General features: G+C 45.6%; 2 long non-coding RNA genes across 4 annotated transcripts in view; one reads left to right on the forward strand and one right to left on the reverse strand.

Annotated features, from left to right (window-relative positions):
* LOC122443527 lies at positions 1–23408 on the reverse strand. The gene is made up of 3 exons (XR_006270043.1): positions 23086–23408; positions 15787–15879; positions 1–147 (listed from the first exon to the last, which is right to left on the reverse strand). It is a non-coding gene; the product is annotated as an uncharacterized LOC122443527 (long non-coding RNA).
* The window catches only part of LOC122443524, a 46941-nt gene that overhangs the window by 4751 nt on the left and 17140 nt on the right, over positions 1–25050 (forward strand). For all 3 annotated transcript variants that reach the window (XR_006270038.1, XR_006270040.1, XR_006270039.1), the window contains exon 2: positions 8205–8268. This is a non-coding gene — a long non-coding RNA (uncharacterized LOC122443524). The remainder of the gene's footprint in view (positions 1–8204; positions 8269–25050) is intronic.

Consider the following 25050-nt stretch of genomic DNA (forward strand, 5'->3'; position numbering starts at 1 on the left):
GTCCTCTGGGGAGGCCAACTTCTCAGACATCAGTCAGTTCCTCCAAGGCACAAATGCTGGTGCTTGCTCTCCTCCAATACAGGGAGCCCACTGTGGGTTCAATGTGACTCTTTTTTGGTACTTGCTGAGTTGGTAGGCCTGGGAACCCTGGAATTGTTGGAGATAAACAGAAGCCCTAAGTGTTACAACCCACTCCCTGAGCACACCTGATCCAGGGCAAAGCCAGGCCACATATGAGCCTTCTTGTTCAACCCAATAGCTGAATGGGTCCCATCTTAGAAGTCAATGCCAGAAGATAGACTGCCTTGTTTGGAGATACAAATGCCTTTCTGGTCTTTGGCATCAACCAGGGTAACAATCTGAGTAGGGATGAAAGCCTTTTAATCTCTCTTAGCCTCAGTTTCTCCTTCTGCAAACTATAGAATATCCACCTCATAAAAGTTTTAGGAGGATTAAGTATCATAACAGAACCATCATGTCTGTTGTTCCCCCTTCAACAGTTACACATGGGAAAATGATCAGGGAATCTTATTTATTCCTCAAAACAAACAAGCTTACTTGTCTTGCTACCAGGTATGTCATTAGTATAAACCATTGATGAATGAAAGAGGACATGTCTTATATTTCACACATCAGAATCAAGGGCGCACACTTCTACTTGCATTTTTTTAGGGAGTTGGAAAGTACTATTTGAAAAACATAGACTTTGGAATTAACCCAACCTGATTTTGCCATTTATTAGCTGTGTGACATTAGGCAAGTCACTGAACCTCTTTGTGCCTCAGTTTCTTCACCTGAAAAATGAGAGTAAATAATAGTACCCATTTCATCAGGTTGTTGTGACAATTGAGCTAATTGATAAACGTAAACCAGTGCTCCCCAAACTGCCATTTGAGGGGCACTTCTGACTCTAGCACAGCATCCAGCTACAGTGCTTCCATCTGGTTCTGAGAATCAACTCTGGTTTTACAGACACGTGCTCCGCAGTCTCTCCCCCTGAGGAGGGTGTCTTATCACAGCACAGACAGGGCCTCCAAAACTAATTTCCTGGAGGCAGGGACCACCAACTGTTTATGATGATAATTATTATTGCAGATCCTTGGAATTCCTGCCCAGATTTCAGAAGTCACCCACATGCAGGAGTGTTCACAGCAGCACCCTGAGTCCTGCATAATTCATGGTCAGAGTAAAGAGCATAAAGCTGGACGTATGGTCCTAACTCTGCTCATAGCACGTGTGTGGGGCAGAGCCAGAGGCAGGGGACTGTGCTGTGTCCTTTACATACATGAATTCATTTAATCCTTGCTGCAAATCCAAGAGGGAGATGCCATTACTCCTCATTTTTTGGATGTGCAAACTGAGGCAGAGAGTGTTAAGTGTAACACAACTAAAGACCATTATCATTTGTGAGTGCTTTCCTCCTTGTTATCTCACTTCATCCTCAAGAAGCCTCATTTTGTAGATGAGCTGCTTATGGCTCAGTTTCCCAATTTTGCACAAGTCATAAGTGGTGGAGGCTGAACACAGACTCAGAATACTCCTATCCCCCAAGGTAAATTCTCAAATAACTGTAATAAGAAGCATATGGAGAAGAATGCCTTTCGATGATCCAGGTGAAATTCTGTGGCATTACAGAGACTGGTGAGCTCATATACAGATGGAAGAAATTGAGGAAGGATTGAAAGAGAAGGCAAGTTTTAGACCTAGTGCTTAAGAGTAGGCGGGCAGTGCTGGACAAGCATACTTGGAGGAAGAACATTCCAGGAGGACTCTACATGAGCCAAAGCCTGGAGAAGAGGAGTGTTCAGGAAACAGTGGGAAGTCTTTTGATGGATCCCTGACTCAATGGCTATGAGTTTGAGCAAACTCTGGGAGATGGTGAAGGACAGGGAAGCCTCGTGTGCTGCAGTTCATGGGGTTGCAATCAGTTGGACTGAACAATAGTGACTGGACAACAACGATCAACTTTTGATGTACTGGGGAGACTGGTGGGCAGAGTGGGGAATGAGATCGGAAAGCCAGGGTGCCTCTCACCTGGGCCATGGTACCTGTCACCTTGGCAAGTTGGGACAGATGGGGTGGTGGGTCGAGAACCCATAGGTAGAGCTTGTGTCCTCAGAATCCCCTGACTGAGCTTCCTTGGCTTCCCTGGGGGCCTATGGTTAGGGACAGGGTGAGGGCAGCAGTTGGGGCGCCATGTTATTTACAAAGTGCTGGGGAGATTCAGCAACTTTCTAAAAGCAGAAACAATAAAACTTTTATAGACTGTTAGAGAGTCAGTTGCCCTTTAAGACGTGGTAAGATTGTGGGTGTGGGCTGGGAAATTTGCAGGTCAGGGAGGGTAGGGACCAAGCTAGGGAGGGGTTACAGCTGAGCATGGTCTCCTCTGGTCCCATGTAGGTTTCCACTTCCAGACACATAGCTTATGGGAGGACACCAGCTCTTCTCTGAGCCTCAGTTTCCTCATCTACAAAATGGGAGATCAGAATACCCATCACTCAGGATTGCTGCAGGAATCCAGTGAGATGTACCAATGTGTCTTGGGATATTACTTTCACTGTTATTTTATACTATTATTAACCTTTTCTCATGGGTGAATACCTTTTCACCTAGAGAATGAAAGTCTTCAGGAGTCAGAGCCACATCATCTATTTCTTTTTATCAATTTAAATTTATTTTAATTAGAGGATAATTGCTTTACAATATTGTGTTGGTTTCTACCTTATATCAACATGAATCAGCCATAGGTATATGTATGTCCCCTCCCCCATGGACCTCCCTCCCACCTTCCACCCCTCTAGGTTGTCACAGAGGACTGGGTTTGAGCTCCCTGTGTCACACAGCAAATATCCAATGGCTATCTAATTTTACATATGGTAATATATATATTTCAATGCTATATGTTTTGATGCTTTCAAACTGTGGTGCTGGAGAAGACTCTTGAGAGTCCCTTGGACAGCAAGGAGATCAAACCAGTCAATCCTAAGGAAAATTAAGCCTGAATACTCATTGGAAGGACTGATGCTGAAGTTGAAGCTCCAATACTTTGGCCATTGGATGCGAAGAGCCAACTCATTGGAAAAGACCCTGATGCTGGGAGACTGAGGGCATGAGGAAAAGGGGATGATAGAGGATGAGATGGTTGAATGGCATCACCGACTCAGTGGACTTGAGTTTGCAAAAACTCCAGGAGATGGTGAAGGACAGGGAAGCCTGGCGTGCTGCAGTCCATGGGGATGCAAAGAATCAGACTCAACTGAACAACAATAACAATGTTTCAGTGCTACTCTCTCAATTCTTCACACCCTCTCCTTCCCCCATCCCTTGTCCATCTTTGACAGTGCCAAACAAACATGCAACAAATTGTTTCAACAAACCAAACAGACAAATGTTTAGTATAGTTTTGGAAGTCTTAGCTTGTTCCCTCAAACTGTACTGTGCCCGAACTGCAAGAAGCAAGGCAAGTTTCACATCATTCTTCAATACTCGCCAACCAAGCTTCATTGAACCCTTGACTTGTGAGTTCTATTCCGTGGACCTTCTGCTCTAAAGGTGTAGATTATTTTAGAATCAAGAACATGGAAAGGTGATTGCAAATGAATGATCAAGTTATGACAAATGAGAGTTGTCTTTGTGATGCTGTGGGCTCATCAGCAGAAGAGAGAGTTAGTTCTCTCTTGAGCTTCACTGGATAGGGCAGCCAGTGAGCTGCCTTTTGTTGAGTCCTGCACATCTTCCCCTGGAGGATGAGAATGGGGTGGAGGGTTGATAACAAACTGCTTCATTGTGTGTGTGTGTGTGTGTGATTCCAGGAGCCAACATCTGGGATGTTTTAGAAGATCTGGTTAAGAGGAAGTCTTGGTTGTCCTAGGGGAGAAGGGGTCAGGAGCTTGGGGTTTGGATTGGAGAGATGATGGGAGACGTTCATTCCTGAGGGTGGCAGGACCCAGGGTGGGATGGCTGCTTGGACGCTAAAGGACCTAGGTGCAAACACCATACTTAAACAACTTTGGTTTCTGTCCCATGCCTGAGCGTGGCACAGTGGTCATGGATATGTCTGCGGAGCAGCTCACCTTTAAAGGGACTCCACAAGCTTGGACCATGGGCCTCAACAGTGACCATGAGGGACCACAACTAAAGGACTTGCTTATGGGTCATGAAAGCCCCAAGGAGAAGGCAGTTCAGTTCAGTTCAGTTCAGTCGCTCAGTCGTGTCCGACTCTTTGTGACCCCATGAATTGCAGCACGCCAGGCCTCCCTGTCCATCACCAACTCCTGGAGTTTACTCAAACTCATGCCCATCGAGTCGGTGATGCCATCCAGCTATCTCATCCTCTGTCATCCCCTCCTCCTCCTGCCCCTAATCCCTCCCAGCATCAGGATCTTTTCCAATGAGTCAGCTCTTCGCATGAGGTGGCCAAAGTACAGGAGTTTCAGCTTCAGCATCAGTCCTTCCAAGGAACACCCAGGACTGATCTCCTTTAGGATGGACTGGTTGGATCTCCTTGCAGTCCAAGGGACTCTCAAGAGTCTTCTCCAACACCAGAGGAACTACCAAAAAATGACCAAAATCGGACTTTAAACTGAGTTTGGATTGTGAGGAACCAAAGACCAATTTGATTTAGTTCAGAAACACTTCCAGTAATAACAATTCTTGCAGCTCAAGGAGGCACAATGGACTTGTGCTAGTTCAGTTCACACTGGTGAATATTGTTAGAGAAACTGCTGTAGAAAAACTCCCACGAAGAGTAGAAAGGGCAGAGGTTTACATGAAGAACTCAGGACAAGTCTACATAGCATCTGGGTGATTTGGGTGGGGGGAGGAATTTAGTTTTGGAAAGAATACCCGGAAAATTTTATAAATTTGAAAAAGTAAGAGATGCTACAAAACCACAAGCAGTCTCTAGAATGGGAAGAAGGAATTTGGATGGGAGTGTGTCATTTCACATTGTATTATCCTTTTTGTGGTTAGAGGATCAAGCTATAGTAGGCAAAGATATTTTGGGAAATGAGGACTTTATTTTGGTTACTCTGTATTTTGTTTCCATTTGATTATCCCCAGAGCTCTTGGGCTAAGTCCTCTTGCCAGTGAAATTTCTTGACTTGACTCCTTATTGGACTCTCACAGTCTGGTCTCATCACTAGAGTTTCATTGTTATCTGTTTGAGAGACATTGTCCATTGTCCACAGGCCACAAGAGGTGGGGAAAAAAAAAAACTGTGATGGTATGGTTAAGCAGAGACAGCTTCCCTTGAGATTTTGGCTTGGAAGGATGTGTAAAAGGCCCCCCTCATGGCAAATCTAGGTAAACTCAGACCTAGGAACTAGAAAATGTTGAGGTGAGTATAGTGAACACTCTGTGGGACTGGTGCTCGGCTAAGAAGGTCCAACTGCTGGGTGAGCAGGGAAGGGTGTTACTTATGGCAGCAGCTCAAGGATGCTTTGCTAGATTGAGGATGAAGAATCATAGTTGGGGGAAAGATTAAAAAACAAAACAAAACAAGGGGCAGTGGGATGAACTGGGAGATTGGGATTAATGTACATGCACAGCCACGTGTAAAATAGATAGTTAGTGGGAACCTACAGCATAGCATGGGGAGCTCAGCTCAGTGCTCTGTGAGGACCTAGATGGATGGGATGTGGGGAGGGAGGTCCAAGAGGGAGGGAATATATGTATACATATAGCTGGGCTTCCCTGGTGGCTCAGACGGTAAAGCCTCTGTCTGCAATGCTGGAGACCCGGGTTCGATCCCTGGGTCAGGAAGATCCCCTGGAGAAGGAAATGGCAACCCAGTCCAGTACTCTTACCTGGAAAATCTCATGAACAGAGAAGCCTGGTAGGCTACAGTCTGTGGGGTCGCAAAGAGTCGGACACGACTGAGCGACTTTACAGCAGAAACTAATACAACATTGTAAAGCAACTGTACCCCTCCCCCCACACACACAAAAAAAAACAAAAAAAACAAGGGGGCCATAATGGGTGCCAAATCCAAAAGGTAGCTGAGGTGGCAGAGGAGAGAGCAGAGAGGTGAGGGTGCGATTGGGAGGAGAGATTGGGCTGAAGAGTCAGGACGTTCTGTGAAGGCAGTCATGTGCTCAAGCACCCTTGGCACCTGGTGGCTGGTTCATCCTGCAGAGGAGAGTAGAGTGTTGATCTTAAACACTCACCCCAGAGTCCCTTGAGAGTCTGTGGACGTCATCTGCATGCTTGTCTGCTTTCCTTAACCATCCTGCTGCCTAGCCTCTATTCTCTAGGCTGCTGGAATCCATCTGTTTAGTCGACCCTCAACCCCCAAGTGGCCAGGGAGAAGGAGGCACAGGGAAACCACAAGAGTCCACGTGGCCACAAACCAGCAACAGTAATGAAACAACAATCCCAATGGAGGCTCAGAAGTTGAAATAAGCAAACATTTCAGCTCAGGGTTTGGTTTATGTCTCTCTACTTTGAGGAAAGAGATTTAACAGTTTACACCAGCTGGATCCCTCTCCCAACTCACAGATGGATCTGATTTCTGCCCAATCCTCTCTCTACTTCACCAGACAGGGAGCCTCTTTAACTATCTCTGCTGCTTGCTGTACTGTTTTGGGCTCCTGGATCAAGCAAGATCTCAGATGGGGGAATGGCAGGACCTAGAGCTGCAGTCCTGTAGACGTGTGCCGAATCAGTCTGGCAGCTGGTCTATAGCTTTGCTCAAGCTGGCTGGAGCTTCGGTGTGAGCTTCTGACTCATTCACCATTTCTACCTTGATTCCCTAAGCTTCTGACACTGGGTTTCTTTATCTTGCCCCTCATGCTTCACGTTACAGCCATCTCTTAGTCTGAAGTCTTGCCTTTGAGTCCCAGTACCTATCTTCTCTCCAAACTATACCTAATACTTCCCTCCCTCCAATATAGACCTAATCTGGATCTGCCTGACTAGCCACGAGGATGTCCATTGGCTATCTCCAAACCTCCCGTAGGCCAGCCCATCCCTCTGGACTTCTAGATCACCTATTGCTGAGACCATTCTTCACCACCTGACTTGCTTTGGTGGGTCTCTTGTGTCTTGGCCAACCTTGTGTGACCTATTCCCTGCCCTCTAAGCCACTGTTGTGCTCAGTGGTTTTAAAATCATTAACCCAACAGCCAGGAAGCACTTATTTATGAAGCACCATCTACATGGTTAGTGCTATGGGAGCAATGTTGCCCAGGCAAATGACAAATGAGAGGCAATAAACATCAGTTTGTAGTGATAGGAAACCAAATGTGGCCTTGTTCATTTACCCTTATGGGAGAATTATTTGATCAAGACTCTTGGTTATCTGTTGCTATATAACAAATTACCTCAACATCTAGGGGCTTAAAATAAGAGAAAAATAATCTCTCTCACAAGTTCTGTGGGTAAAGTATCAAGAAGTGGTTTTGTTGGGCAACTATGACTCAGGACTTCTCACGAGGTTGTAGTTAAGATGTCAGATGGATTGCAATTATCTAAAGGTTCATCTGGTGCTGAAGGGTTTACTTTCAATGTAATGCATACAATTTGGTGCTGAGTGCTGAGAACACCATATTTCTTCCCATAGGCCTCTATGTAGCTTCGTAAGTGTTCCCATGACATGGTGGCTGGCTTTCTCCAGAGCAAGTAATCCAAGAGACCAAGGATGGAGCAGCAATGTCTTTTATGACTTAACCTTGGAAGCTGCAGATGTCACTTCTACCATATTTTATTGGTCACATAGGTCAGATTCAGTGCAGTGGGGGCAACATAAGGGCACAGATAAAAGAATTGAGGGTCACTGGGGACCATCTTGGAGACTGACCACAATGCCAAAGAACACTTCAGCTTAGAGGTCAGGAAGAAAATCAGTTTTATCTATTATGAAGATAATATTTGTTTAATGCTTTATCTCTAATATTGGAACAATGCCTAGCACATAGTAGGTACTCAGTAAACATCGAAGGAATGCATGATTGAGTGAACTATATATATGTATATATTACTTTCACGAAGTACTTTGTAGTTTATAAAGTACTTTTCTAGATCTTTTGCAATCTGATTATCACCTCTGTGCAGTGGATCAGGCTAGCATTATTAACCATGTTGTAGAGTGTGTAGAAGTATTGATATTAATATGCAGCATTACTAATACCATTTTATTTCTGGTATGTAAAACATCACCCAAAGTCACACAGTTTGAATCTGATGCTCTTTCTCCCCTGGTCTAGTCATACCCCGGGATCATGCTGTAACCCCAGTTCACCAGGCTGTTTCCATCTCATTGCCTCTAAGGTAGGTTCTTTGAAGTATAGGTGAGATGACCCTTGGGACTCTGAGCCAACTGCCTTTTGTAGTTTACAGGGCAGATTCACTGTGAAGCTAGTGACACGTAAGGCTCTTCACGTGCACTGGCCTTTCCAGGGCAATTCCAAACACTTTGGCAAGTAAGAACCATTTGTCTGTGGCTTCATGTAACAAACTGAAACCATTCCAGAAGATGGTAACCTGCTGTTAGGCAACATTTACAGTCACTCCTGACAATGCAGCTGTAAGCATTTGTGAAAACATCAGTGGGTTCTCAGAATAGATGTGATGGCCAGCTGATTTCCTTACTCTCACAGGAGAAATCTCTCTTCCTTGACACCTGAAGTTGCTGACAGTTTCAGTGTTTCCAACAGTTACATTTATGTTTTTTTCAGATTTGTCTCCTGGGTGGAGTATTTTAAACACAGATACTAACTTAGATTTTTTCCTTACAGAAACTCACTTTTCTTTAGCTAAATAATTGAGAATATTCAGATAAAAATGAATCAACTATGGACTTCCCTGATGGTACAGTGGATACGAATCTGCCTGCCAATGCAGGAGTCACATGTTCAATCCCTGGTCGGGGAAGATTCCACATGCCACAGGGCAACAAAGCCCATGTGCTACAACTGGTACAGACAACTGCAGTACTTCACAACTACTGAAGTCTGTGCTCCTAGAGCCTGTGCTCTGCAACAAGACAAGCCCCTGCTGGCTGTAACTAGAAAAAGCCCACATGTAGTAACAAAGACCCAGTGCAACCAAAAAAAAAAAAAGAATCCACTCTGAAATCAATGAAATGCACATAAATTAGTCTGATATCAAGAAATGAATTGTAACAAGAGAAATTTCAGTGCCCAAAGCATTAATTCATTAGGAAGAAGTACATTTTTGAAGATAAGTAATAAAAATAGGGCCTCAGACCTTTGATAATTCCATCTCTAGGGAGGGGCTCATCTGGGTGGATGGATGTTCCCCCATGAAGAAGTATTCCATTCTCTGTCCAGGGTCTGTGGGCTGCAGTTCCTAACAACCATAGCCAGACAGGGGACCCCAGTGACCTTGGCCTTCTTCTGCAGGCTTATGACTGCCCAGCTCCTCCTATGACCCATGCGACCCAGCTTCTCTCTAACAAGCCAGTTAGGAGTTCTTAGACATCACCAGATAAAAAGAAACCCAGAAGAAACATTCAGTATTTATATAAAGTAAATATTTGCGTCCCCTGGCTACTCTATTCTCCTCCAGTTTCAGAAAAACCTTTGTCTCTGGACTAGTCCAGCTGAAGTTATTTTTCTCACCATCTGTAAGGGGGATTTTCCAATTTTTTTCCAACAAGAAAATAACCCTTGGGCCAAAGGAACTGTGAAAATGTTTAGTCTCCAGAAAGGCATGCAGACTCTCAGGGCGGCAGAAGCTCTGCAACTCAATTTTGAAGAGTGCCATTTTGTCATTGATGAAATAGCCTCTCTTGCTTTGCCTTAGCACACTCACTGTCAAATTTCTGGCCCACAGTTCACAATAACTGTTCTTTAGGATGTCATGGAGAGATGACAGGGTGGGGTGCTGCAGGAATGCACAATTATTTAACTAGGTGGTGTAGAGCAAGAGAAGGGATGCTGGGCTGAGCGTCTGGAGAGCTGGCTCTAGTTCCAGTGTTCTTGTTGTGTGATCACAAGCAAGTCATTTCCTCCCTATGTGCCTTAGTTTCCCCAATTGTAAAAAGTGTGATGAACTGGTCAATCTCCTTTCTAGTCTTAATGATTTATGAGTTACTCTGAGAGGGGGCCTAGTGAGGCAAGGGTCAGGGTGGCCTGTACAAATGGCTTATTATATGAAATGAGTGATGAAGGAGACCATTCTCTATATATTCTTGAGGGGACAAGAGCAGTTTTACAGCATATACTGAATTGGCCAAAAAGTTCATTTAGCTTTTTGCATAACATCTTACTTTTTGGCCAACCCAATATTTGTACTAGTGAACTGTATCACACCAGGCCAATGGATGTGAGGGATACTTCTTGGGAAGGAGGGAGCAATGGTGATGATCAAAGCCAAGTTGACAAAGACTTGGTTCAGGAGGACAGTGCTCACACTGACGATCAAGGCAATCTGCCAGCTGGGTGAATAGTTAGGTACCAAGGGACTGTCAGAAGGCCAAGGTTAACGCAAGACAAAGTGAGGAAATGAACAGCATACATAGTGGCAGCTGAAACAGCTTGTAAGAGAGGCCCCTCCCGCCCCATTGAGAGAGCCTTTTACGTGCTTCCTGCCGAATCAGGTGCTGATGGTAAGGGCTCCACACTTGGACAACCCACTGTTTTCCAGCTCAAGTTGTGGGGAGAAAAGTGAGTGTGACTGGAGTGGGATGTGAACCCATCCAATGTTTTTATGTGACTGAATACTTATGCAAATAAATATGCAAAATAGTCTGTTGAAAAATATAAAATATAAACGATAATCAATTCATATCAACTTTGAAAATCAACATTAAGGTAAAATTTTACCTTAACACTAAGGTGGAGTTGCTACTTAATCTCTTGAAAATGCAATTGAATGTTTAAAAATGTTTTTATGAATATAAAAATAAAACTATGATACCTGAAATAAAATGTGCAGGTGGAAACACAAGTAGATAACATGAGTCTAGCTTTCAGTGTCTGTCTGTGGTAAACATAAAGAATTAGTCTGATGCCTCTGGTATGTTATGGCTGGGCCTGCCAATAAACAAAAGTATTATGATTTGTTTACTGTCACAAAATAGTCCCTGTGTAACTGTTGTGAATACAGCATTGATTTTTAAAACTGAGGTACAATTGACATATTACATTATAATAGTTTCAGGTGTATAACATAGTGATTCAAAATTTGTGTATGTGTTAATTCTTGAGTGCCTCCGGGACCACCCACTGGAACATGGAGAGAAACAAGAAACAGACATTCAGCAAGACAAGGAGAGGCAACTTCACCCTGTATGAATCTGTTACATTCATATCTAAGAGCAAGAATATAATGTCTTAGCCTTGACTCTCGGAGAAGGCAATGGCAACCCACTCCAGTACTCTTGCCTGGAGAATCCCATGGACAAGGAGCCTGGTAGGTTGCAGTCCATGGGGTTGCTAAGAGTCGGACACAATTGAGCGACTTCACTTTCACTTTTCACTTTCATGCATTGGAGAAGGAAATGGCAACCCACTCCAGTGTTCTTGCCTGGAGAATCCCAGGGACGGGGGAGCCTGGTGGGCTGCCGTCTATGGGGTCGCACAGAGTCGGACATGACTGAAGCAACTTAGCAGCAGCAGCAGCCTTGACTCTTACCTAAGTGTATCCACTGCTCACATCCTGTCTATGCTCTGAAGGGAGTTCATCTCCAAGATTGGTGGCAGCACAGCCACAAAGCTTCCAGACTTGTGGACACAGTTTCTTTTTGATTGACAAACACAGGGCAAGAGATGTGAAGTGTTTTCCTGGGCCTGAGTGGTGTTACTCATGAGAATGGATGTTTAGGGTTATCAGCTGTGTGGTGCCAATGCTGAACTCTGGATCCCTAGTGACAGAAGCAAGATGAGACCTGGTAAAGCAAGGACTCAGAGAGGGAGCCCCTTTTGCCTGAGTCTTGCCAAGTTGATGGATGTCTTAGCCGAGAGATGCCAATGGGGATGGATGATGACTAAAGAGTACACATTCAAGATAGAAAAGAAACTGAACCATAGGGAAAGAAAGTTCTATTTTTTTAGGTTCCTTTGTGCAGCTTTCCCGAAACTCTCTTCCTCCCTTAAATACAAAATGAATCACCATTGTTTGACGACTCTATACGTATTTATAATGACTACAAATAACATCTTATATAATTTTATTGAAATATGTTAAAAGATTCTTTTTTGATATGAACCATTTTAAAGTATTTATTGAATTTGTTACAATATTTGCTTCCATTTTATGTTTTGGTTTTTTGACTGCAAGGCATGTGGGATCTGAGCTCCCCAACGAGGGATCGAACCTGTACCCTCGTCATTGGAAGGCAGTCTTAACCACTGGATCACCAGGGAACTCCCTATAATTTTAAAAACATGTTAATCTTTGCTTTCCTGGCTGGGTTGAAAACTTGGGAGTCAAGTAAGTGTCTTAAGTGTCCCTGCCTGTAGCAGCATGACAGCTATAACACAGGCATGCAGGCCGGAGAGGCCCATGAGTAGTAAGAGCTTGTGCTTTGGAGCCAGATGCTCCTGAATTTGAATCCTGGGGGCACCACTTCCCAGCTGGGTGACTCTGGAAGTGTCTCAACACCCTAAGCCTCCGTTTATTCATCTGAAAATGGGGATAGTGACATTCCCACCTTCTATGGTTGTCCTGAGGCTTACTTATGGTGGTGTGTATGAAATATATAGCACAGTGTTCAGTGTTGTGGTTATTCTATTATTTACCTACACGGAACTGTCTCCTTGTCTTGCCTCAGCGTTGCCATGTAGACATACCAGGCTTTGTACACCAGGGCACTTGCAAGGCTATTGCCAGGAGGTGTAATTGTTAGGTCACTTTCTAAACTTAAACAGGACACAGTGTGTGGAAGGCCTGCAGGTCTCTGAGCTGACTGGGAGAGAGGAAGGATTAAGGAACCCATCAAAGCTAAAAGAGTCCTGGGACACATGAAACGTAGATCTTCAGTTGTCATTCTCCTCCTGGAGGGTGACGCTCTCTGGCAAATATTTCCTGCACTAATAGGGTGGTGGTGATGGCCCTGTCCTGAAGCAGCTCCCATCAAAGGCTGGGGAGCTGGGGAGGGAGGTGTAACTTGAGACCTCACTCCAGAAGGCCTGGAATCTCAGGGGAAACAGCCCCAGCCTGCAGACCAACACAGATTGCCAGGCTTGCCTCTGTCTCTGGGGTGGCCTCCAAGACAGGTTCTGCTTATAGCCTGGAGAAACACATGGGGCTGTAGTGTTCCGACCAGTCAGCTAACTCTCAATTGCCTGCATGGGCTCTGAGAGGCACCCTGCTTTCCACTGCCCCACTGACCACAATATTTGCTATTTTAGGTCTTGGGAGGCAGGGCCTGCAGCCCGTGTGCTATGCCATCAGTGGAGCAGTCACTCGACAAACATTTGTACCCTCTGATTCATCTCTGGGCACGGGGCCGGGCGTGCAGAGGACAGGAAGAGGGTCAGGAGGCTCTTCATTCCACAGCTTACACTCTGGTTGGGAAAAGATATGGCTGTTCTCCAGCTGTTAATGTAATAAATGTATGTCCTAAATGTCACATTACTGTTTTGGAGGGCAAGGGAGAGGCCCGGACAGTTGACTGGGGTGATCCAGGAGGGAGTCTCAGAGTAAGGGGGCTTGCTTTCCAGGTAGGATGACTCCCTGGACTTGCAGTTGCCCATCTCTCTGCAGGCCTTGCACAGCCAGCTTAGGTGCCCAGCTGCCAGGATTTGGGGGAGGAGGTGGTGGAGGGGCGTCAGCCTTTTGCCCAGACTCGTATGAGAGTGTAATTCTTCCAGCAACCTGAGATGAGGTTTGCAGATCACTTCTCATGAATACCCCAGGCTCTGGGGCAGCTTTTAGAAAAGGCAAAACACCATGAACAACTTGCCCGGCTTAAAAAAGAGAGGGGAGGAAAGAGAGTTCCTGCTGGGGTGGGAGAGAAGCCACCTGTCAACTCCCAACAATGACCTGGCAGCCAGGTGATGGAGCCACCTTGGTATCAGATCTTCCAGCCCTCATCAAGCCTTCAGGTGACCGCAGCCCCAGCCAACATCTTTTTTTTTTTTTTCCATTTCTCATTTAAAAATTTATTATTGAATGAAGAATACAAAGAGATAAGGTAAAATATGTTTTGACATGAGAAAATGTCTGTGGTACATTACTAAGTGTGACTACAAAACTGAATATAAAGTATGATCATATAGATCAGGGGTTCCCAACCTCAGCCATGTTAACATTTTGGGCCAGGTAATTCTTTATTGTAGGGGGCTGTCCTGTGCATTGTAGGATGTTTAACACCATCTCTGGCCCCAGTACATCAAAGGTCATTTGTATTCCCAATGGTACTTCTCTCCTGACCCAGCAGTGACAACCAACAAGTCTGCAGACAATGCCAGATGTCCCCTGGAGGTCACAGTGACCCTGGATTGAGAACCACTAATATAGGTGTGGGGCTTCCCAGGTGGCACAGTGGTAAAGAATTCACCTGCCCAGCCAACATCTTGACGGCATCAAAGACCCAAACCTGAACCACCAACCTAAGCAACTCCTTAGATTCCCAAACCACAGAAACTGTGAGAGATAAGAACTATTCATTGTTTTAAGGCACCAAGTTTTGGGGTAATCTGCTACATAGGAAGAGATAGTGAATGCAGGAGGGTATATATCTCTTGGGCTCATGTGTCAGGACTGGTGGGATTCCACTTGACATTTCTACTGTCCATCCTATTAGAAAGTCCTTCATCATGAGAGAGAGAAAGAGAGAGAAAGAGAGAGAAGAGCCATGGTACCCCTTTGTCCTCTGCAGAGCTGGAAACAGAGAACAGACAACTCAGGCTGCCTCTTTGGCTCTCAGCTATGCTAGCCAGCAATGCTTTGACCATTTTACCAGGAGTCAGCAAACTCTCCCTTAGAAGGCCTGATAGTATTTTAGGCCTTGCAGGGCATACACAATATGTCTTGTGTATGTTTAATCATTTAATCAATTATGTTTACTATAATATATTAATATATTAATTATTATTAATATAATATATAATATATTAATATATTAAAAAATATAATTAAATATGCTTAATCATTCAGTAGTGTCTGACTTTTTGCAACTCCATGGACTGTAGCCCACCAGACTCCTCTGTCCATAAGATTTCCCAGGCAAGAATACTGGAGTGACTTGCCATTTCCTTCTCCAGGGGATCTTCCCAACCCAGGAAACAAAACCCGTGTCTCCCATGTCTCCTGCATTGGTGGAGAGATTCTTTATCACTGAGCCACGGAAGCCTGATATCTCTGTTACAACTACTCAGTACTGCTCTTGCAGCAAATAAAAAGCATTAGACAATACACAAATGAACGAGCATGGCTGAGTTCTAATACAACTTTACTTACAAAAACAGGGGAGTGATTCATGGGCTGTAGTGTTCTAATCCCAGATTTTTACAAAGGAAAAACACATTACAGGAAGGTCTATGGCCAGACAGGCTCAGGGAGCCAGCAGAACACTTCCCATAAAGGGGAAGGAGCTCCTAGCTGCAGGAGGCCAAGATATTTAGCCTTTCTTGCAAACAAAACTGCATGTGAAGAATATGTAAGGGACCTCCAGGTTTACTGACAGTTTGAGCATCTGTTAGGTATGTTACTGAGGAAATGGCCACACCTGCTGGAAAGTCCCTTTCAGCCCCTGGAAGAACTGTGTGCCAGGCACTGCTCCAGTGGTTACTGCTTTCACACCTATTACCTCCCCTTTTCCTTATCTCCAGTTATTGCTGTATAGCAAATTAGCCCCAGACTCAATGGCTTACTCACATGGCTGGAAAGTTGGTTTCCCTCCATATCATTGTCTCCAGGAGGCTGCTTGAGCATCCTCACAATATGGCAACTGGCTTTCTCCATAGCTACCTATCAAGAAGACCAAGAAGGAGCTGTAATGTTTCTATGACCCACTCTGGAAAGTCATACACCAGCATATCCATTGCATTCTATTGTTAACCTAGGTCAGCCCTGATTCAATGTGAAAGGGACCATACAAAGAGCAAGAATACCAGGAGATAAGGATCACTGGGGCAATCTTGAAGGCTGGGTAGAATGAGTGAGTCCTAAGATTAGTGTCACACTAACGATGTGTGTATGTGTGTGCGTGCTCAGTTGCGTCCAACTCTTTGTGACCCTTTTGGACTGTAGCTTACCAGGCTCCTCTGTCCATGGGATTTTTCAGGCAAGAATACTGGATGGGTTGCCATTTCCTCCTCCAGGGGATCTTTCTAACCTGGGATTCAACCTGGGTCTCCTGCATTGCAGACAAATTCTTTACTGCTGAGCCATCGGGAAACTACAAAATTTTGCCCACTTAAGTTTGGTGGTTGTGTGAGGAGGAGTAAATGGAATGGACTCTTATCACCTGCTTGCTCAAGTCTATATAGGTGACTTGTTTTTCCAGGCCCTTAATATTGAGGGCAATAAGGCTAGGTACCAATGGCTGTGGTTTTTAGCTACATTTGACCAGAAGTTTTCATTACTGGGATTCTATCCTTGAGGCTCTGCCATTTCTGAGAGTCTGCAGTAAATGTTTGTCTTTCTGTTTTGGATTCCCAGCATCTGAATACCTTCCTAGATGAATTTCCCATTGTGTGAGTCTTGGTAGGGGTGGGTTCCTGCCTGCTTCTTCAGTTTGTCAGTCTTTGATTTACCCTACGTCTCTCCCAAACCCCTTTGATATTTAAGTTGGCTATTCAGTTTCTGGTTTACAACCAGAAATCCTGGCTGTCCCTGAAACTCCAGGAGCTGCACTCAGAGGAAGCTCATTTGGTGCCAAAGCCACTGCATCTCTAATGCTATTATAGTAACAGTTGACAGAGTAGAACACAGACCTCAGTTCAGTTCAGTTCAGTTTAGTCACTCGGTAGTGTCCGACTCTTTGTGACCCCATGAATCGCAGCATGCCAGGCCTCCCTGTCCATCACCAGCTCCCGGAGTTTACTCAAACTCATGTCCATCAAGTCGGTGATGCCATCCAGCCATCTCATCCTCTGTCGTCCCCTTCTCCTCCTGCCCCCAATCCCTCCCAGCATCAGGGTCTTTTCCAATGAGTCAACTCTTTGCATCAGGTGGCCAAAGTACTGGAGGTTCAGCTTCAGCATCAGTCCTTCCAATGAACACCCAGGACTGATCTCCTTTAGGATGGACTGGTTGGATCTCCTTGCAGTCCAAGGGACCCTCAAGAGTCTTCTCCAAAATCACAGTTCAAAAGCATCAATTTTTCGGCACTCAGCTTTCTTCACAGTCCAACTCTCACATCCATACATGACCACTGGAAAAACCATAGCCTTGACTAGGTGGACCTTTGTTGGCAAAGTAATGTCTCTGCTTTTTAATATGCTATCTAGGTTGGTCATAACTTTCCTTCCAAGGAGTAAGCGTCTTTTAATTTCATGGCTGCAATCACCATCTGCAGTGATTTTGGAGCCCAAGAAAATAAAGTCTGACACTGTTTCCACTGTCCCCCATCTATTTCCCATGAGGTGATGGGACCAGATGCCATGATCTTAGTTTTCTGAATGTTAAGCTTTAAACCAACTTTTTCAGTCTCCTATTTCACTTTCATCAAGAGGCTCTTTAGTTCCTCTTCACTCTCTGCCATAAGGGTGGTGTCATTTGCATATCTGAGGTTATTGATATTTCTCCCGGCAATCTTGATTCCAGCTTGGGCTTCTTCCAGCCCAGCGTTTCTCATGATGTACTCTGCATATAAGCTAAATAAGCAGGGTGACAATATACAGCCTTGACGTACTCCTTTTCCTATTTGGAACCAGTCTGTTGTTCCATGTCCAGTTCTAACTGTTGCTTCCTGACCTGCATACAGGTTTCTCAAGAGGCAGGTCAGGTGGTCTGGTATTCCCATCTCCTTCAGACCTCAGAGTTAGACAAATCTAGATCTGAATCCTAACTGTACCAGTTTAATGCAACAAGTTAACTTTCAACAAGTTTTTTAACTGCTCTGAACTTGCATTCCTTTACCCATAAAATTAAGAAAGCAACATTTAGCTTGCAAGACTGACCTGAGGGTTAGCATATAGCATTGTGCCTGACACTTAGTAGATGCTTAATAACTGCCCTTGTATAGTAAATGATAATGGTTCCCAGGAGGTGCAATGGTAAAGAATCTGCCTGGTGATGCAAGAGATGTGGGTTTGATACCTGGGTTGGGAAGATCCCCTGAAGCAGGAAATGGCAATCCACTCCAGTATTCTTGCCTGGAAAATCCGATGGACAGAGGAGTCTGGCAGACTACAGTTCATGGGGTCACAAAGAGTCGGACATGACTGACACACACACTATGACCACCACCATGCAGACGTGACAGTAGTTACATAGAAGGCAGCAAGAAAAGCATTTCTCTCCTTCTGGCCTCAGGGTACCTTCCCAGCCTCCTCACTGTGTGGACACATCTAGGACACACCACAGGCTATCAAGACTCATCTCTGGCTTTCATGCTCTATATGGACTCTACTGGAACAAAAGAAACTGCTTTATATAATAATGGCAACGATGGACATGTGCTGTGCTTCCTCCTTATGTAACCCCTTTCACGGTTTCCTGAGGATGCAAATTTACTCCTATCTGATGACAGGTCTTTGGAACTTGAACTTCCTAATCTCTCAATAATAACTGCTCTGTAGAGTTCTCAAAGCTGATCCTACCTGTGGAGTTGAATAGCCTCTTCCGATAAAGAACTTGCTACAAGTCCTCTAGGAACAGTTCACAACATGACTAAAAGATGCCCCCAGTTTCATCAGCAGTGCTTTGCAAATGGAACTCTTTGTGGGCTGCCCTGAAAGCCTAGAGCATCCAAGGTGGGCCTGTTACTTCAGGCCCTGTTGTGGTCCTTGCACTGTGGTCTCAGATCATTCAGGACTTTGGCCTGGGTCCCCAGCCTGATACAGCCTCGAGGCTACTAGAGACTGACTCGATGGAAAGGCACATTCTGAGATGCTCAGCTACAGTAGGAACTCTGATTTCCCCAGTCCCCTCTATGAGTGGGAAAGCTGGTCTGTGGTGTTTCCCCTTGTCGATCGTGGCTGCTGAGTCAGTACTGGTTGTTCATAGATGGTAAGTTTGCTTGAGTTGCTACATCGTGGCACTGACTTTCCCAAGAGAAAGCACACCATCTTTCTGTAACATCCTCTTAGCTACCTATCCTCTTGTGTAGGCAAGGAGGGACCACATACTGGGTGAATACCTAGAGGCAAGAGTCATGTGGGCCCTTTTGGAGGCTACCACACATCTTACTCCACATAAGAGTGCTCATGGGTGGTAGAAAGTGTCCTGTATATAAAGAAAGAGATGGAGGCTCTTACTGGTCTCCATATGGTGGGCTGGAGAGGACTAGGGGTTGGCAGTTAGGACCTGGACATCAGTATTGGCTCTGCCCTGGCCTCCTGTGTGTCCTTGAATGAGTCACATCCCCTGGTGGAGCTCTAGTTTTCTTAACCATGGATAAGAAAGGCTTTTGAACTTGGGTCAGTGTGGCATAGGGGCCCAATCCCTGCCACTTAGCCAGTTCCTTCATTTCTGTGGACTTCCATTTCCTCATCTGTAAATGTGAGGATAAGAACACCATCTCCCTCCTAAGACTGATGTGGGGAATAAAAGCTGTGCCATGTACTAATACCACCACATAGAAGGTGCTCAGTAAATGTCTGCTGCCATAATTAGCAGCAGAGATAGCAATATCACCTCTGGCTTTAAGATCTTTGTTCCACATTCTGCTCTGAGCCCTGAGAAAAAGGGGCTTCTGTATCCTCCTCCCCCCACATTGGTTCAGACTCCTGATTCCCTCTGGACTGGCTTTGGGCAGTTGCACTCAGGTCTCTGGGATAGACTGGGGGTGTGTGTCTGTTTCCTTTCCCAGCATCTGGTTCTAGGCACTTGCTAACCGGTGATAGCTGAAACCAGGAACTAAGCACCCAGAACAGCCTCACGCTGAGAGTTGGGGCCAGCCCTTGGGACAACTGTGAAATATATGATCACAGGGTGCAGAGATGGAGTGGGCCTCAGACATCATCTGGTCTCTGATCTAACTACCCCTCCAACCTATGGGACCACCCTTCCTCCTCCCCAGCTCTGTGTGAACAGCTCTCTGAAGACCCACTATCTACAGCTTGAGGTCCATGGAAGCAGCCCTCAGGAGACTGCTGGCTTGAGCCCTGCCTTCCCAGACCCAATCTGTGGCCAAGCCATTGTACAAAGGCTTCAGCTGCAAGCTTCACCCCTCTACTAGAGACCATGGGGAAGACATCCATCCTAGCAAACCCATTCTCATCATGCTCAGCCAGGAACCACAGTCTCTTCAGGTACCCTTGGGCTCCCAGACTCCATCCCCACACTGCTCTGTTCATTTGCTTAGTTGGCCTGCCCTGCTTCCCCTATCCCCTTTATCTCCACCTCTCCATGACAGTAAGCTCCTCTGTAACTTTGGCCTTTTCTTTCGACACTCCTTTCTCTCTGCCTGCCTTCTTCTTGGGTGGGGGCTGCTCTTCTCACATACCATTCTCAGGGTCAGAGGATTAGTCTGCAGTCCTCCTGGCTCCCTTAAGCCACACTTACACTCCCTTTCATCTGATAAAAGCCTTTGCTCCTTCACACTCACACCATTCACTCCACTTTCCATCCCTGATGCTTCCCTGGGCTTCTGGTCAACCATTTGCTCACTGACCATCTTGGCTCCTGTAGTTCTTTCCACCTCAACTTCTTCCTGATTCCTAGGCCCTTCATCCTTCATGAGGATAATTTTTCCAAGATCTCAATCTCAACCTCATTGACATGAACATTTTCTTACCTTAGCTACCCATTCCTTTCTCATAACCAAAAGGGCATCACCCCTCAAATTCCAAATTCCAGTATCTCACTCTCTGGTCGTCATTGTTTGTCCTTCCAGCTTACTTCCTTAAGGTCCTCTGCAACAATTCTTTGACCTCATCATGCACTCAGGCCTACAGGGACCAGTTCTTCCCCACTACCCATCAGTGGCTTCACTTCCCTTTCTGTCCCAGGTTCCATGTTCCTTCACTGGACTCACTCCCTTGAACACACCTCCAACTCCCTTGCTTCTGTTGGCTTCCTTTGCCCTATACCCTTCTTGCAATAACATTTGGCCTCAGTGCAGGGCTCTTGTGCTTGTAGAGCTTCTGAAAACATATAATTTCCTTTGGACATCTGGGTGGTCACTACACTGCAGGGCAGGTAGGAGGGCAGGAATTTCTATTCTGTCTTATGTATGAGGTACTAAGGCTGAAAGAGGTGAAGTGCCTCTTCCAGATTTGTCTAAAGCTGAGCCTCAAACCCAAGTTTCCTGGCCCCAAGGCCACCTCACCTGTCAATGGCAGCCCTTCTAGAATAGATTGGAATTTGGATACTTGGTGACAAGTGTGTGAGTAGGGGAAGGGCACCCCAACAGAGGGGAGAATGTTCTCTAGTGACAGTGGGGGCAGGAAAGGTGGAGATCCAGAGAGAGTGGGCCCATGGTGTTCCTTACAGGCCCCACAGTGGCTGAGAGATTCTCTCAGAGGCTGTCTTGCAGAGGTGCGCCGGCCATGAAATGCAAAACCTGATGCCATTGGTAAGGCACACTGTCTGAAATAGAATTCTTCCAGCTTCCTGGCCTTCTGCAAATCCCATTTCTTTCCTTGTCAGGGCTCTGGGGCCGAAGGCCCTGCCCGGCTCTGCACATCAAAGACAACACCCATTTTCCCCACACATCTCTCAGAGGCTTTTAACCAGCCTCTGACAATAAAATCGCTTTTAAATAAAAACCAAGACTCAATATTCGGCAGGAAAGGGATTAACAGGATCAGTCAGGGGATGACATCATGCTATTTTTGCTGGCACTTATCCAGCTCAACTGTGAGGAGTCTGGGTGTGGAGGGAGAAGATACAAAAATACATATATATTTTTTTCTTTCTTTCTTTTTCTTTTCAACTGACCTGGCTGCTCTGAGTCTAGGTCTGGAAAATCTGGGGAGCTAGAGGGAGCTGGCAGGGCTTGGGATGATCCTCTGTCGGGTCAGGGCATCTGCCAGTTGGAGGGAGGTAAGCACAGCAGGCCTGCAGGGACAGAGCAGAGACTGGGGTGGGCTTTCTGCTGTGTCATTTTCCTGGGGCCTCAGGCAATGGGCAAGGAAAGGCCCCATTTGGTGATCAGGCCCTCAACTTAGAGAAAGGTGCCCTCCAAAGTGGGCAAGTGTACAACCAGTGGTGGAGACAGATTGATCTAGAAAACTAGGGCTTGGCCCCATCACCCACAGCCCTCTGGGTGATGCCACTAGGCCATGCCAGAATATCAGAGCTCTGAGGGCCTTGGAGGACACCTGCTCCACTGGTTCCCAAACTTAATTTTTTTTGTTTGTTTGTTAAGGAACTTCAGCTTTAGGTGGCCTACTGCATGCTGTAAAGATGAGAGAAGATGAGCTACAAGGCTTGGAGCCTCCCCCCCGTCCTGGGACTCCCTTGGAATCTAACATCAAACATACAAACCCAACATTTCTGATCATTCATTTGCGAACACTTAGTGCTTGCTCCGTGCCTGACACCTACCCCATGAGGCTTACATTTTGGTGTTGATTCATCCACGTTACATAAATAATGACAGAAATAAATGTTAACTGTCTCTACCCTGACATGCATGAAGAAATTCAGTTGTTTCTTTTGTGCCAGATTGTTAGGACTCCAGGCTCTGGACCACCAAGCCTTTCCAACTTAGTCCCATACTCCCCTCCCACCTAACCCCCAGCACCATCCAGTCCTCGATGCGTTTTTCCAGGCTTAACTTGTGTTTCCCCACCTCCAGAGCTGCCCCCTCTCCTCTTTCCTCCTTTCTCCCCCACCAAGCATCTCCAGTGTGCCTGGAAAACCCCAGACAGCCCCACATGTCTGAAGTCTCCTCCACTGGAAGTAACCTTCCAGCCCTCCTCATCACCACTGCCTGGCCCTGGGAGAAGGGGAGCCACCAGCATTGGCTGAGGAGCAAGAAACCTGGACAGGATGCCCATCCTGCTGCCAAGATCTCAGATGAGTCACCCAAGCTCACAGTGAACTCACCCGTGAACTCACCTCAAGTCCAGACTTGTCTGATCATCTCAGGTGTGCCCAGCTCCTCACCTGGGGAAACTCCTTGAAGGCCAGGGTCTATTCTCTCTTTCATCTTCTCCCAGTGCTTTGAGTTCATTTGATGCCATACATGACACTTGTCCATTGGCTGTGCATCTTATTGGGTGCTCCTGGGCCAGCGTCTCTCACTTGTTCATTTGCTGCTCAGAGCTTTCTTCTCCTGGGCAGACTGAAGAAGCTCCTGCTGGGGTCTCATTCAGACCCCCAAACATCTGTTGAGCACCTTTTGCTCTCCATATCCTGTGCTCCGACGGCATCTTCTCTTCCTTTCAAAGAGTATAGGATCTAGGCAAGGAAGCAGGCAAGTAAAACCACCATGCTGTTGTTGTGGACTAGGGGGAGTCAGGGATTCCAGCCAGCTATGGGCCCCCTCCCTCCTCCTTTCAGAAGGTGGCATTGTCGAAACTGCAGGGGTGATCAGAAGGTTGGGTTATCCCCCTGTCCTCTCAGGGCCTCCCCTAGTATTGGCATGTCTGCCTCCTGGAACCCTGAGTTACTGGGTATTTGAGAGACTATGGGTCCCTCTCCTCTGAGGCCAGCAAGTAGATGAGCACTCTTTTGTCACCCCATTATATTGGGCTATTCCTAAAATAGCCATGTCAGACTGAACAAGGCATAAGCTGAGTTCTCTACTGAAGAAAAGACCCTGATGCTGGGAAAGATTGAAGGCAGGGGGAGAAGGGGATGAGAGAGGATGAGATGGTTGGATGGCATCACCGACTCAATGAACATGAGTTTGAGTAGGCTCCTGTAGCTGGTGATGGACAGGGAAGTCTGGCGTGCTTCAGTCCATGGGGTCGCAAAGAGTCGGACACAACTGAGTGACTGAACTGAACTATTGAAGAAGTTGTGGCCACTTTGGAATTATAACATAGGAGAAGAAAAGTCCTATTTCCTATTTGTAAATTTATTTTACAATGTTGTACAGTACATTACACATCCATACATACATAACTGAAACAAAAGTTTCATAAAATCAGACTTGACTCTTTCCCCTGGCTATTCTCGTACATGCAATGGACTCTGTACTTTCTTTTTAAATTCAATTGAAGTGTAGGTGATTTACCATGCGTGTTAATTTCTTCTGTGCAGCAAGGTGACTCAGTTATACATTGTTGTTGTTCAGTCACCAAGTCATGTCTGACTCTTTGCAACCGCTGGACTGCAGCACACCAGGCTTCCCTATCCTTCACTATCTCCTGGAGTTGGCTCAGATTCATGTCCACTGGGTCGGTGATGCCATCCAACCATTTTATCCTCTGTTGCGCCCTTCTACTGCCGCCCTTAATCTTTTTTCTTTTTTTTTAATAATAACATGATTTTTATTCTGTTCTTCAAGTCCCTCCAATTTTTAAACATTTCGTTATTCAGCATGTACTACTTGTACTTTTTTTGAAAATAGATTTTAAGGATAAAGAAAAAGAGCGCTTATTTGATTTGGACATTTTATGTTTAATGGATTTGTTACCATTAACAGGCAGATGAGAGTGAGTGAGCCTCAGGAGAGGCGAAATGATTTCAGGGCCCTTGTTATAAATGAAGATATTTGACAATGGAATTCTGAGAAGGTGGAGGGAAATACGTGTATGTGTGTGTGTGTGTGTGTTTTAGAATCCATTGATAAAGGACTTGTCCAAAAGCATGACAATGGCAACAGGATTGGCTTGATCTTTCTCAATTCAAAGTCACAAATAAACCATAATGGAAAAGAATATAAAGAAGAATGTATGCATATGCATAATGGAGTCACTTTGCTGTATAGCTGAAATGAACATTGTAAATCAACTATGCATCAATAAAAGTAAAAGCTAAAGTCACCACGGCGCTTGTGGGAAGTGTCCTGAAGGACTTCAAGGTCTTGATTTGGAATATCCTGTTGGGAGGATGTTTAAAGTACCCTCACCTGGA

Source organism: Cervus canadensis, chromosome 6 (assembly GCF_019320065.1).
Source record: "Cervus canadensis isolate Bull #8, Minnesota chromosome 6, ASM1932006v1, whole genome shotgun sequence".
NCBI lineage: Eukaryota > Metazoa > Chordata > Mammalia > Artiodactyla > Cervidae > Cervus > Cervus canadensis.